At 48.5% G+C, this 14,612-nt stretch overlaps 1 pseudogene; it reads right to left on the reverse strand.

Moving 5' to 3' along the window:
* Positions 1 to 10,171: 10,171 nt before the first annotated feature.
* Positions 10,172 to 12,924, reverse strand: LOC139002626 (BTB/POZ domain-containing protein 6-like; annotated as a pseudogene).
* Positions 12,925 to 14,612: the final 1,688 nt, after the last annotated feature.

The raw sequence follows: 14,612 nt of genomic DNA on the forward strand, positions 1-14,612 counted from the left end.
AAAAAATTGAACCGCTTTCTCACACCAAACAGCTGTTGCTCTTAAAACCCCTCCTCAGCCCCCACCTTAGGTTCTGCCTTTGCAGTTCACCTAGATTAGGTTCTGACTGGCCGGTTTCTATGCCAGTCAGTGTCTCTGGTCCTATCTCCAGGCCTGATCAAAGAGGCAGGGCAGCAGCCCCTGTGGAGGCCCAGAGAGAAGCAGAGACATGGCTTCTGGCAAAGCCCAGAGAGAAAGAAAGAGGCAACAGCTGATCAACAGCTGCCATGGAGGCTATGGATCAGACCCTGCCTCTCTCTTCAGGCCTCTCTCTGGGCCTGATCTGCAGCCCCCTCAGCAGTCAGTGCTGGGTCACCATGCCCGCAGCAGCGGCAGTCAGTGCTGGACTGCAGGACTGATTTCTGGTCGGTTGAGCCTTCAGTCATTACGGACCCTGGGTTTTTATATATTAGAATGATGGGGGAGAAACCGTATTTTTTTTTTTCATGCTCTAAGCTTCTCCATTTTGCGTGTCTGACCCAAAGAGTGAGTGCTATAATTTGGTGTTTTTCAGCCAGTTCCAGCCCAGAATGTCAAAGGCTCCTGAGGAGGCACCGTATGTTTTGCTTAGCTGAACACACTGGGCTCTGACCCTGAGAGGAGCAGGGCTGTCAGCCTAAGAGACAGACAGAGCTGTGACCTGCTGGTCCGACCACACACATGCCTGCCATTGGCCCCGGTCTGCCTTGCACCGGCAGCACTCTTCAAGCCTGTCAGGAGGCCAGCTGTCCCACGGAGGAGGACGGAGTAAAACACCCAGCCAATTTAGAAAATGCATTGGAGTCAGTGCATGGCACTCTGATGGATTTTTCCTGGGGAAAATGTTAGTGTTAACTTCATTATGTTGCTATCTCTCACCAGCTCTCAGAAGTTAAGAGCAGCAGAGTGCTTTGGTACAGAGCGTTTGTATTTAAATATTTTGGTTAAACATATCTTGTGTTTGTAGAGCATTAATGCTGTTGACATTGTTCCATAGCTTCCCTCTTTAGGGAGTTGGAATCTGTCTTCTATGTTAGTTAACAAACCTTAGAAAACGTGAATAGGAGTCAGGACTGTGTGAGCTACTCAAAGGGGCCCTTGAATTGGAGAACTGAGACTGGGGGTTGGGCAATGGGGATGGCAAGGAAGGCTTGGATCTTAGGGACATACTTACTGGCTGCTCTTCCTGCTCCTGCTGATTCCACGTAAGAGGGCATGCATTTGACCCCATTACCGAGGCCCCGACCTGGAGAGAGACATGGCTCTTCTCCAGGGTGAAGCACACCCTTTTCCTTCCAGCTGAGCATCTACCTTGAATTCCTAGAAAACTGATCTCTAGTCCATTGACACTGGTCTCATACACTTGACTCCACATCCCTCTGCTTAGCCTATCCCCTAAATTCAGAGCCGATGCTCCAGTGTTGGGAAGGCAGGTAATTCAGCAACAGGGAGCTGAGCCCTTGAGTAGGTAGAGACACATCTGTGTGGATGCCATCCCTGTATCTGTAGTGTCCCAATTTCACTCCCTCTTGTTTGTACCACAGGGACCCTCCATGCCAGCTGAGCTTCAAAGGTAAGAGGCCTCCAGTGCCCAGAACCAAGGAAAGGGCCAGGGCGAACTCCCTGCCATCTTTCCTACTCTGACCACACCTCTCTCTGGGCCGGCTCTGTATCAAGAGCCTGGGTGTCAGAGTGCTTCATTTAATGGGCCACCTGCAGGCTAAGGAGGAAATTAGAGTACCCACTGAGAGCTGGACCCTTTCATCAGTGACTTGGGCTTGACCTGAGGTAGCTGGTTTAAAGGAGGGGACTAGCAAGACATGGTGTTATCGAGAGACTTGGGGGTGACACAGCAGGTTGGAAAGGGTGTGTGATGGCACAGACTGAGAGACAAGAGGAGGTTGGAAATATTGGATGACCCCATCTGCCTTCTCCTGCTCTCCTCCAGTCATCTCTCCTTCTCCCTCCCTTCCCCTCCCCCATCCAAGCCTCTTCCAGGATTTGGGGGGAGGCAGAGGGACCTTGTTCTCCCTATCTACACCATTCTGCACAAAGGAGGGAGAGGAGAAAGGTAATCTACCTGTCATTGCAATTTGAGACCTGGGACCCATGGGGAGGTCAGCGTTTCCCTTGAAGAATATGAGCATGGCCCACACCAAATGAGGCCAATGCCATTGAGATGCCAGGACTTGGATATATCACTGTCACTCACAAGGGCCCAGAGCTGTGATGTCAGCCATCACTGTCTCACTCTACTCCCCAGCACCCTTCTATAAACCTGACACTCAGTTTCCCAGCCTTGGAAGCCCCCATTGATTTCCAAGTAGTGGACTCTCATGTGCCCTGAACTATTTCTGCTGGAAGAGCCTCACTTCCACACACTTTGCTGCTATTCCCAACGCCATGGATAACCTGGACCCCGAAGCTGGTGGTTCTTGACCCTCATCAGTGTTTCATTGGTTGACCCTCTGCCCTCACAGACTTCTCTCCTTCAGCATTCCCGACCTGCCTGGCTAAGCCCACTGTGTCACCTTCACTGCTTCCGCTAGGTTATTGAGGCCTTTTGGTCACGAGCTCCTACCACCAAATTGGTGCCTGAGGCTGCTGCATAGCAATCTCCTTCCCTGATTAGAGCATCTTAATTATGTTCTAGGATTTGCTTAAACAGATTAATCATTCGTGAGGACAAATTTAGAAGCCGTGCTTGCTGAGGGATCTGCTCTGAATATCCCCTGGGAAATTCTGATTACACCTGCTTGCTGAGCCTTGGCCAGGGCCCTGGGTACATCAGGGACTCGACCCTGGCTGAAAGCCCCAAGCTGCCCCAGCTTCTCTTCCCTCCTCTGGACCAGCAAGGAGGCTCTAAAATGGAGTTAACACCTGGTTGTGAATGTGGCTGGAGACTGAGAGTGGGTCCTAGTGCTCTCCCTTCTTGTGTACTGTCTGCACTCCAAGGAGTGGCCTCCTTCTCAATGAAGTTAAAGTCGTAGTCCATTTACTTGTAGCAGCATGGGCCCACAGAGGTTCTTATTAGAAACCTAGCTTTTAAAAACTATGACATTGTCATATCCCCTCAGACCCACTTAATCAGAATCTCTACTTGGAACAGTAACTGAAAGAGCCCACCAGGTGGTTGCAAATAGAGCCGGGTGGAGAAACACAGCAAAATCTGAGCACTTTCAGGTGGTTTACTTCTGAGCACAGAAATGTGGCGAGTCAGCCCAGAGTCCTTCAGTCCTGAGGATAGATCTGATACTAATCCTATCTAATAAAAGAGAAACATGGGCTGAAACCGGTTTGGCTCAGTGGATAGAGCGTCGGCCTGCGGACTGAAAGGTCCCAGGTTCGATTCTGGTCAAGGGCATGTACCTGGGTTGCGGGCACATCTCCAGTAGGAGATGTGCAGGAGGCAGCTATGGATGTTTCTCTCTCATTGATGTTTCTAACTCTCTATCCCTCTCCCTTCCTCTCTGTGAAAAATCAATAAAATATATTAAAAAAAAAAAAGAGAGAGAAACATGGTAATTAGCCGTACATCCACTACCCTTCCCATTGGCTAATCAGGGAGATATGCAAATTAACTGCCAGCCAAGATGGCGGCCGGCAGCCATGAACTGAAGCGAACAGGGAGGCTTGCTTGCTCCAGTGACTGCAGACTCCAACGTTCCCTGCCTGACTTGCCGGCCTCTCAGCTGCAACTCTAAGCAACTATGTTGCAAATATAGAAGCTAAACAAAACCCCAGAAACCTGCGTTAGTCAGCCGGGCTTCAGCCAGCCAGACCACAACATTGTATCAAATACAGAAGTTAAACAAAGGCCAGAAACCTGCTTTCAGCAGCTAAGCCTCAGAGCTAAAGCTGGCCCAGAATTAAAAAAAAAAAGAAAAAAAGGAGCGGTTGGGAGCTTCAGTCACCCGCCAGCCTGAAAATGGCCCTCAGCCCCTCACCCAGACTTGCCAGGCACCCCAGTGGGGACCCCCACCATGATCCAGGACACCCTTCAGGGCAAACCAGCCAGCCCCCACCCGTGCACCAGGCCTCTATTCTATATAGTAAAAGGGTAATATGCCTCCCAGCACTGGGATCAGCAGAGCAGCGAGGCCTCCTGGCACCGGGGTCAGCGTGACAGGGGGCAGCGCCCAAACCCCCTGATCGCCCTACGGCTCTGTGTGTGTCGGGGGCGGGGCCATAACCTCCCTATCCGCCCTGCTCTGTTCGTGACAGGGAAGGCGCCCTAACCCCTGATAAGCCCTGCTCTGTGTGTGACAGGGTGCAGCGCCCCAACCCCCTGATCGGCCCTGCTCTGTGGGTGATAGAGGGCAGCGCCCCAACACCCCTTCCCCACAGGCCCTGCTCTGTGTGTGATGGGGTAGAGCCATAACCTCCCCATTGGCCCTGCCCTGAGTGTGACAGAGGCGGCGCCCCAACCCCCTGATCCGCCCTGCTCTGTGTGTGACAAGGGGCGGTGCCCCAACTCCCCTATCGGCCATACTCTGTGAGTGACAAGGGGGAGCTCCTCAACTCCCTGATGGGCCCTATTCTGTGCATGACAGGGTACGGAGCCCCAACCCCCCTGATGGGACCTGCTCTGTGAGTGACAGGGGGAGCTCCTCAACCCCCTGATCGGCCTTGCTCTGTGTGTGAAAGGGTAGAGCCATAACCTCTCCATCGGCCCTGCCCTGAGTGTGACAGTGGCGGCGCCCCAACCCCCTGATCGGCCCTGCTCTGTGGGTGATAGAGGGTGGCGCCCCAACCCCCCTCCATGGGCCTTGCTCTGTGTGTGACAGGGTAGAGCCATAACCTCCCCATTGGCCCTGCCCTGAGTGTGACAGGGTGCAGTGCCCCAACCCCCTGATCCACCCTGCTCTGTGTGTGACAGGGGGGCGGTGCCCCAACTCCCCTATCGGACCTACTCTGTGAGTGACAGGGGAGAGCTCCTCAACTCCCTGATCACCCCTACTCTGTGAGTGACGGGGCAGCTCCCCAACCCCCTGATGGGCCCTGCTCTGTGCGTGACAGGGGGTGGCGCCGCAACCTCCCCATCGACCCTGCCTTGAGTGTGACAGGGGGCGGTGCCCCAACCCCCCAATCGGCCCTACCCTGAGCGTGACTGAGGGTGGCATCGCAACCTCCCGATCCGCCCTGCTCTGTGCATGATGGGGCGGCGCCCCAACTCCCCAATCGGCCCTGCTCTGAGGCTGACCAGGGGCTGCACTTAGGGATTGGGCCTGCCCTCTGCCACCCGGGAGCAGGCCTAAGCCAGCAGGTCGTTATCTCCCGAGGGGTCCCAGACTGTGAGAGGGCACAGGCCGGGCTGGGGGACCCCCTCCCCACCCCCCGGAGTGCGCAAATTTTTGTGCACCGGGCCTCTAGTATATATATAAAAGCCTAATATGCAAATTGCCCCCTTATGCTGGAGTTCGACCAACCAGGAGCTCGACCGCTTGCTATGATGTGCACTGACCACCAGTGGGGTGTGCGGAACAAAGGAAGGCCCCAGCCAGCAGCCGGCAGCCACTAGGGACCCTACTGGTGCATAAATTTCATGCACTGGGCCTCTAGTATGATTATGGAAGCCACAATCTGCCTTCTGTAATCGGGAGAACCAAGAAGGTTGGTGGTGTGATTCAGTCTGAGTTTGAAGGCCTGGGGACCAGGAGCACCATGTCCCAGTGCAGCAGACGATGGATGTCTCAGCTCAAGCAAAGGGAGAAAATTTGCTCTTCCTCTACCTTTTAGTTCTGTTCCGGCCCTCAGTACATTGGTGAGAGCAATCTTTACTCAGCCTACTGATTCAAATACTAATCTCTTCACAGACACATCCAAAAACAATCCATTATCAGCTATCTGGGCATCCCTGTGCCCAAATTGACACATCGATTGTTTATCTCCCATACACACCCTAACCTGGATCAAACCCACAACCTGGGTTTGTGCCTTGATTGGGAATTGAAGCTGTAACCTTCATGGTATATGGGATGACTCTCCAACCAACTTACCCACCTGGCCCAGATGACTTACCCTTCACCTTTGAAGGGGTATTTTAATATGCTCCACACAAGGAATCCTTGGAAATTTCACTGAGGTAGAAGGCCCCTGAATTTTAATCAGGTTTACTTCCCATCTTCTGACATGCAAATGGCTTACCAATAAGTCTAAAACAGTTGCCATTTCTCATTTAGTAGGTCCAATCAGCATAATGTCATCAGTGTAATGGACCCCTGTGCTATCTTATGGAAGGTAAAGGCAATCAAAATCCCTGAGATCTAAATTATGACGTAGGGCTAGAGAGTTGATATACTTCTCAGGTAAGACAGTGAAGTTGTATTGCTGGCCTTGTTAGCTGAAAGAAAGCTGCTCTAGTGAGTCTTATGGACAGGGATGGAGAAAAAAATAGATCAACAGTTGCATACCAGGCACCAGGGGATGTGTTAATTTGCTTAAGCAATGAAACCACAGCTGGTACAGCAGCTGCAATCAGAGTTGCCACCTGGTTAAGCTTACAATAATCCACTGTCATTCTTTGAGATTCATCTGTCTTCTGCACAGGACAAATAGGAGAGTTGAATGGGGATGTGCAGAGATTCACTACTCCTGTATCTTTCATGTCCTTGATGGTGGCTCTAATCTCTGAAACCCCTCTAGGAATGTGGTGTTACTTTTATTTTCTTGGGTAGAGACAGTTCTAATGGATTCCCCTGGGCCTTCCTCATCATAGTAGCCCTCACTTTACAGGATGTGAGAATTCTGTCTGGTTTATTCTAATTATGCATTCTGGAACTGGCGGGATAACCATAGGATGGGTTCAGGGACCCACTGTGAGATGAACCTGAGCTTAAATTCTTTGGTCACCTGACCCTCATAAACCTCTCCTCTGAAGTGTCACAGTGACATTTTGAGTCTCTTGGAATCAGTGCCAATTCAGAGCCAGTGTCTAATTGTCCCTGGAAGGCCTGATTATTTCCTCTTCCCCAGTGTACAGTCACCCTCCTAGAAGGCCTCAGGTCCCTTTGGGGAAGGCTGGGAGAAGGATAAACAGGATACATTTTTGGTAGTGAGCTGAGAGCCTTCCTCAAGAGGACCTGGCTTTCCCTTCGTTCAAGGAGCTCTAGGTCTATAAACTGGCTCAAGTCTGGGAGTGGATTGAGGGGCTGTGACTTTCTGTTAGAAACAAACTGTTAGAGCCCTTTCTAACTTCCCAAGTGCAATGTTAAATGCAAAAATCTCTGCTTAGAGAGCCCATATCAATCAATTCAGCCTGACCCAACTCTTTGTTAATGTCACCATTATCCCATGTGTCAGTATTCATTCCCATGGCTATTCCCTAGATTTCTGTCTGCATAAATGAGAAAACTCAAGTAGTTCTCTTGGGATGCAACACACTTCCTCACCGGTCACATTTTGTGCCTTTCCTTTAGGGGCCTGCTGGGATGTGAGTCTAATAGATCTAGAAGGAAAAAGGGAGATGGGATGGGTCCTGAGGAGAATCAGCATTGTCTTGCATGGCAACTGACCCAGGAGGGGTCATTACCATTGCATACTGGATTGATCTTTTCAGGCTGAGATGAAGAGACTATTTCTCCTGGGGTGGGGAGGCCAATTCCACAGTGGGTGGGAGACCTCTCCTACTGGCTAAGAAGAACCGTCATGATTTAGGGGCTCAATATTCCCAGCTTCCTCAGGATCTTCTCACACATCCCAGCCCAACTTACAGGATCTCATTCTTTTCCAATCAATGCCCTCAATTTAACAGCAGACACTCTGCCAGGCTGAGAGTTCAACCTGTGTTGTAATTTAGCCAATCTCAGCATGATGTTCTGCAATTTTCCGCAATTTCGGCCCTGTGGCTGCAGGAGAGGAGAGTCTTCCTCAGGGCCCAATGGCAGCTCTCCGGTCATTGATGCTGCACTTTGGCTGGGAATGTGAATCCTTGAGTGCATCCTTTTCTTTCACCACTTTGTCCAGTAACATTAGGAGCAACTAATTAATGTCACTGTATTCCTTCCTTTTCTGAAATATTTGAAAATATCATATACAGAGTCACTTAGCTCGTTGCTTCTTATAAATGGTTAATTGGGAGTATCCAGTGCAAATTTTGCATATTTCTATAGACAGCTTACACCATGGACTACCAGTGCTCTCCTTACTAGTGGAAATATAGACATTAGGATATTTAAATCTGATCATATTAGAGAGATATTTCAAAAACTCCAGAACCAATTCAAGAAATTCATCCTTAAAACTCTGTTCCTCTATAACCACTCCAAGTACCAAAATCTGCATTGGCCAGGGTTCTCCAAAGAAATAGAATGAATATGATTCTATATATATATATATATATATATATATATATATACTAGTAGCCAGGTGCACAAAAATTTGTGCACTCGGTGGGGGGGGGAGGGAGGGTCCCTCAGTTATTAAACATTTATCTGCACAACACTGACCACATTGGTGGTGGTGGTGGTCTTGTCAGAATGTGATATATTATTCAGATGAAAATCTATTTAAACAGATTTGATGTAGATATTTTCAAAGATGGAAGAATTGTCCCTGTCAACTATTTTAGTTGATTCATATCTTCACTAATTGTCATCATTGCAAAGTTTTCAGTCCCCATATGGATTGCTGGATATAATAGGTCATGCGCTGTCCCTGTCCTTTGTAGCCTTTGTTACCTTAAAGACTCTAGTTTTCCATTTATATGTTTTAGTACCAACCTTACCGGCTTAAAAATGTAAGCTTTTAACATTGCTCTCTCTTTTCTGTATCCTTCCGATGAAAAGTGGAGTTGGGTTGCAGCACAGGAGAGAAATTCAGAAGGGGAATATTGAAGTAATGACTACAGCACGAGAAGAGGGAACCTATTTCCCTGGCCACAGGCACTGGCGCCCTAGACCACAGGGCTGGCAGCTTCTCGGGGTGGCTGCAGCCTGGGACCTCAGGCGGGTGGCTTGTCCATCTCCTGGGCTGCAGCCAGCCACAGGCGCTGGAGCCTGGACCAAAGGTGGGCGGTTTCTTCTTCTAGCGGCTTCTTCTTCTTCTGTGCTTCCAGGGAGGGCAGTCAGTTATGTGTATATGTGTGTGCATGAAAACATAGGCGTGTACACATGTGTATGTGGAAATCTGCTGGGCAATTCAAAACAATAGAAGAGTTGCCCCCTATCTCTTGAATCTTCCAGAGATATCCCCCACTTTTTTATTCTATCACTACTGGAGAGTCAGTATTTGCAGCCAGCCAGCCAGTGACTCTCTCAGTGTCTATTTCTGACTTCTTCTTTCCCTGTCTGTCTTCCAACCCCTAATCATATTTCCACCTGGATGCATCATTTTTACTCCCAATATGCTGCATAGAGAAGGAGTCAGGATGCTCTCTTCCCATGAATAGTACTCAGTAACAAACCAATTGCATTTTAGTTGGGCAATGCCCCTACCCACCCTTCAAATCCCTTCCACCATGCATTTCTGTTTCCCTTTTTGTTTGCTGGATTGTTCTGCTGCTCCTTCTCCTCACCCCACCACCCTTGGATCGTAATGTAAAATTCTTTTACCATGTGCAGAAATTATTAAAAATACAGGTACTTTGAAAAAAAAAAATACAGGTACTTCTCTGAACACCAGCCGGTAGGGGGGGTGGGGGGGTGGGAGGGGCAGGGAAGAGGCGGCCACCAGCAGCCACCTCTTCCCTGCCCCCCCTCCCCCCCAGCCGGTGTTCGGAGAAGTACCCGTATTTTTTTTCAAAGTACCTGTATTTTTAATAATTTCTTGACATTTTTTTAAAGTGACTTTTCCCAGGTTTTAGATTTGGAGGGAAGGTCTTAAGCTTAGAACAACTCAGAACAAAATCTAGGAGGGTGGGAGGGACGGCCAAGCCCACTAAGCAGGTGGCGTGGGCACCTCTGGTGGGGTCCAGGCTGCCCTCCGCCCCCAAATCTGCCCTCCACCTGAGTGTGCATCCCAATGTGCAGGAGATGTGATGAGGCTCAGCCCCCTGTATTCAGAACCGGGCTCTGGCCGTGTAGAAACGTCTCATTTATACCTCTGGCTACAACCAGCTGCACACAAAAGGTTAGGAGTCCTGAAGCCTGTCCTGCCGAGGAGAAAAGGTGCAGCCCTCTGTCCCCCCATTGTCACCACGCCCAAGGCCTCAGGCTTAGAAGATGAACTCAGGGATCTGCCTGCCCTGCACCCCGGTGCCGTTGGTGCTGTCGGAGAAGCACTGGAACTGGAAGGTCACCTTCCTGCACTGCACCTCTGTCAGGCCCTCCTGCCCGAAGTAGCTGAGCTAGCTGCTGTCCAGCCCAGCGCTGGCTGTGTAGAAGGTGTCTTGCTCCACCTGCACCAGGTGCTCGAACCAGACCGGGAAGGTGCTGCTGGAGCCGTCGGACATGAACCTGGTCAGGTTCTGGGCAAGGACCACCCCCAGGCGCTTGAGCTCAATCTTCACACTGTACTCGGCTTTCCCGGAGGTGGACCTGTACAGGCCCAGCCCCGCCACAAACACCCTCCTGTCCACTGGAAGCTGTTGCAGTGCCCCCGGTAGCGCCACTGGTTGCTGCAGTAGGCTGAGGACTGGAAGCGGTGGCACCTCTGTGGGGCCAGGCCTCACCTCTTGGTCAGCGGGAAGTCGAGCGGGGGCTTGTTGGCCGCCGTGTACCACAGGAAGATGTTGTGGGTCTCCTCCAGCGTCAGGATGTCCGACTGGGCAGTGCCATTGGCAAACAACTCCAGGGTCATGGTCGGAATTCGGACCAGGTAGAGGGCTGGCCCCAAGGCGTGCCTCTTGCTGCATGGGGTGGCGGGCAGGCCCTGCCGCTTGCACTCGGCCTCAGCCCAGTTGAGCATGGCCTCGAAGACCACTGCCTCCTTGGTGTTGAGGGCCTCCCGGGTGACGACGACCTCCAGGGTCTGCCAGTCGATCTCGCAGGAGCCCTCAGACCACAGGGCCATCTCTGCCTGCTCGTCAATGACCTCCCAGCAGTGCTGGGTCAACTTGGGCTCCTCAAACAGCCGGCTCTGTGACAGCAGGACACAGGCGTTCTTGGCTTCCAGGCTCATCTCCAGGAAGTGCATGCAGACTTTCGCCTGCGGCCACCTCTTCCCTGCCCCACCCGGCTTCTCTGATCACCAGCAGGGGGCCAGGCAAAGGCGGCCCCGGTTCTCCGATCACGGGCCGGGGGGCAGGGCAAAGGCGGCCCCCAGGGCTGCCTTTGCCCTGCCACCCGGCTCTTGCCTGCAGCCTGGGTTTCTGATAGCCATCAGCGGTAGGCAGCTTCTTCCATCCTTCCCCTTTCGCCTCCCAGCATTGTGCCTATGTATGCAAATTAACCGCCATCTTTGTTGGCGGTTAATTTGCATATCGCCCGGATTAGCCAATGGGAAGTGTAGCGAAGGTATGGTCAATTACCATGTTTGACTATTATTAGATTAGATACTAATTATTATATATACTATTTATATATATTTTTATATATATATATATATATACATATATATATATATATACACACATATATGTGTGCGTGTGTGTGTGTGTGTGTGTGTGTGTGTGTGTATAACACACACTGAGTGGCCAGATTATTATGACCGGCCAGATTTTTATGACCACCCCATTAGTACTTCGTTGGGCCACCTTTTGCCTTCAGTACTGTGACGATTCTTCTTGGCATTGACTCCACGAGATGTTGAAAGGTGATGCAAGGCATCTGACACCATGCCTGATGAATAGCATTGTCCAGTTCTGTGAGATTTGATGGTTGTGGAACCAGCTGCCTGATGGCTCTTTTGACTTCGTCCCACAAATGCTCAATTAGATTGGGATTTGGTGATTGTGGGGGCCACCTAAGCAAGGTAAAGTCTCCCTCATGTTCTTGAAACCACTCTTGCACAATACAAGCACCGTGGCATGGCACATTGTCTTGTTGGAAGAAGCCATCTCCATTGGGATACGCCATCAACATGATAGGATGAACATGATCAGCAACGATACTTAGGTATGTTGTGCTATTCAGACATTTGTAATGATCTGGCCTTCTAGCAACTTCAGCGTGAAATTATGGCTAATTTGCCTACAAATGTCAGGTTGTCATAATAATCTGGCCACTCAAATATATATATATATATATATAGAGAGAGAGAGAGAGAGAGAGAGAGATTTTCATTTTCATTACAGTGATTGGCTCACATAATTATGGAGGTCACGCAGTCCCAGGATCTATCCTCAGCAAAATGGAGACCCAGGGAAGTCAGTGACATAATTCAGGGGAGCCCATGATAAGTCTGAATCCAAAGCCCCAAGAATTAAGGCACCTATAGTGTAAGTCTCAGTCAAAGTCCAAAGATCTGAGAACCAGAAGCACAGGTGTCTGAGAGCAGGAGAAGATGGCTGTCCCAGCTCAAGCAAAGAGAGTGAATTCATCCTCCTTTTGCCTTTTTGTTCTTTTCAAGCCCTCAGTGCACTGGGGAGAGTGATTTTCTTTGACTCAGCCTATTAATTCAAATGTTAAACTCTTCCAGAAACACCCTTCTAGGTATTCCCAGAAATGTTTTACCAACTATTTGGGCATCCCTTACCCCAGTTAAGTTAACGCATAAAATTAACCATCACATCCAGCCAACACAGCTCAACTTGAAACACAACAAAAGATCCTTTGCCAGTACTCTCTCTATGTAAGAGATAACCAGGAATTATTTCAGGTGTTCTTTTCAGGATTTATGGTCATATTAGAACCAGATTAGTCTATCGTTTGTAGGTTGTCTTTTGGAAAATTTAAAAATAGTTTGGAAGAGAAGCAAAAATAAACAAAGCTAATCAACTCAAAAGAGTGATTTCCCAAAACAGATATAAATCATGGCCTTGAATACAACACATATGTTCTTCAAGTCATTACTGTCAGAATGAACCATGTTTTATCCTTACATCTTACTATGTAAGGAATCGCTAGCATTCCAGAGTTTAATAGGACAGTGGAGAGAATATGGGAAGCAGAGAGCAGGAGAACTCAGCAGGGACTCGGAGCGGGACATGCATTCTGTTGCCTGGGTGTGCGTGCTGCCTGCCTGGGGAGCAGAGTGTGATAAATGAGCAGGATCATGCATTCCTGAACCATGACAACGAGTATGCAATTGACTCTGAAGGTCAGGAGACTCTTTTTATTATGTAGGAAGAGTAGTGTAGAAAAAATTTATAGACAGATCTGGAGGAAAGAAAGATTGGTAGCAAAGATACTGATATGGAAATCAAAGAAGTGGAAAAACATGAAGTATTTAGCCATTTGTTAGTGCTGTACTTAAAGCATTTGTTGTATCTTTAGGAGAAAAATACATGTAATCCAAATTTTTAACTAAGACATATCTTTGGTCCTAGCAACTATGTATAATGTAAGACCACGTTAGAAAAACAATTTATATTTCTAGATCGAGATAATTTTATTTTTCCCGATGCTGCTTCTGTAGACAGTAAATTGTCAAAATAAAGATATTTGACTTTTCATTTCACATCAATAAATACTTCTTGCACATCTCAATGTGGGTGACTGCATGGGAAATATTAGACTACATTAAAGACATGATTTCCACCGTTGCGGGGGAAGTCACATTCTAATAGGAAAGGCAAAGGAAGCAGGCAAACAGTTCACCACGTAGAGAGTGCTGGGCTGGGAAGACAGTAAACTGGGTAGCAATAGGAAATGCTAAAGGATTGTAACAACAGAATAGAGGTGGCCTCATGTACAGGTGGAAAGAGAGCAGAACTTTGAATGACATGGTCTGGGCTCAGGCCACAGTCTCACCAGCACTGACCTGGCCTTGTGAGCTCGGGGCTCCTTTGTGGTTTTCAGCCTCAACTTCCTCTTCTGTAAATTGCAGCTAAAACATGTGGGCCACTGACTCATGATGTTCTGATCTTGTGCTTATGCAGCTTATTTTTTAGGTCCCAGTAGAATACTTTACAGTGATCTCAGTAAATTTTTATCTTGGTTATAATTTTCAAATATGTGAAGGGTTAGTGTATTTGTGGAGGGATTAGCCATAGTCCATGGAACAAGGGGCCAGAAGCCAGGCAGAGACAGGCACTAGAAAAAGTGATAAATGGTCAGTATGAATAAGTCATTTTCTAACCTTCAAAACAGAAATAAGATGCATCCTCTGTGTCAGGAGGAGGTGGGTTCCATGTCAGTAGAAGTGTTTAGAGAGGGACAGAGTAGAGATGACTCAAGCATTAGATGGCATCTTTTTCAGACAGAAAGTAGAATTAAAAATGGCACTAAATAAAATCTCATCAACATGCAATGAGAGTACAAGGCAGGAGGAGGCCTTCTGGCTGAAGATGAATGAAGTTTCAGTTTAGGAGGCGTTTACCTCAGAGAGCTGACTTTAAATCTAATATGATTTTTCTTACTCTTTTGAGGTAATTCTATTTTAAATAATTCTTAAAATATATTTATTGGTGTAAATATAAGGCTTTCTTTCTTTCTGAAGGAAGTGATTTCAATAAAATTGTTTAACTCTAAAGTGCCTGCCAAAGATAAGCTTAAAAATAGTAAATAATGTAAAAAGACAATTTTGGTGACATCTAGGAATTTATATATATATAT

This window comes from Myotis yumanensis, unplaced genomic scaffold, assembly GCF_028538775.1.
Source record: "Myotis yumanensis isolate MYYU_CA2020_CCGP unplaced genomic scaffold, mMyoYum1.0.hap1 SCAF_2, whole genome shotgun sequence".
Classification (NCBI taxonomy): domain Eukaryota; kingdom Metazoa; phylum Chordata; class Mammalia; order Chiroptera; family Vespertilionidae; genus Myotis; species Myotis yumanensis.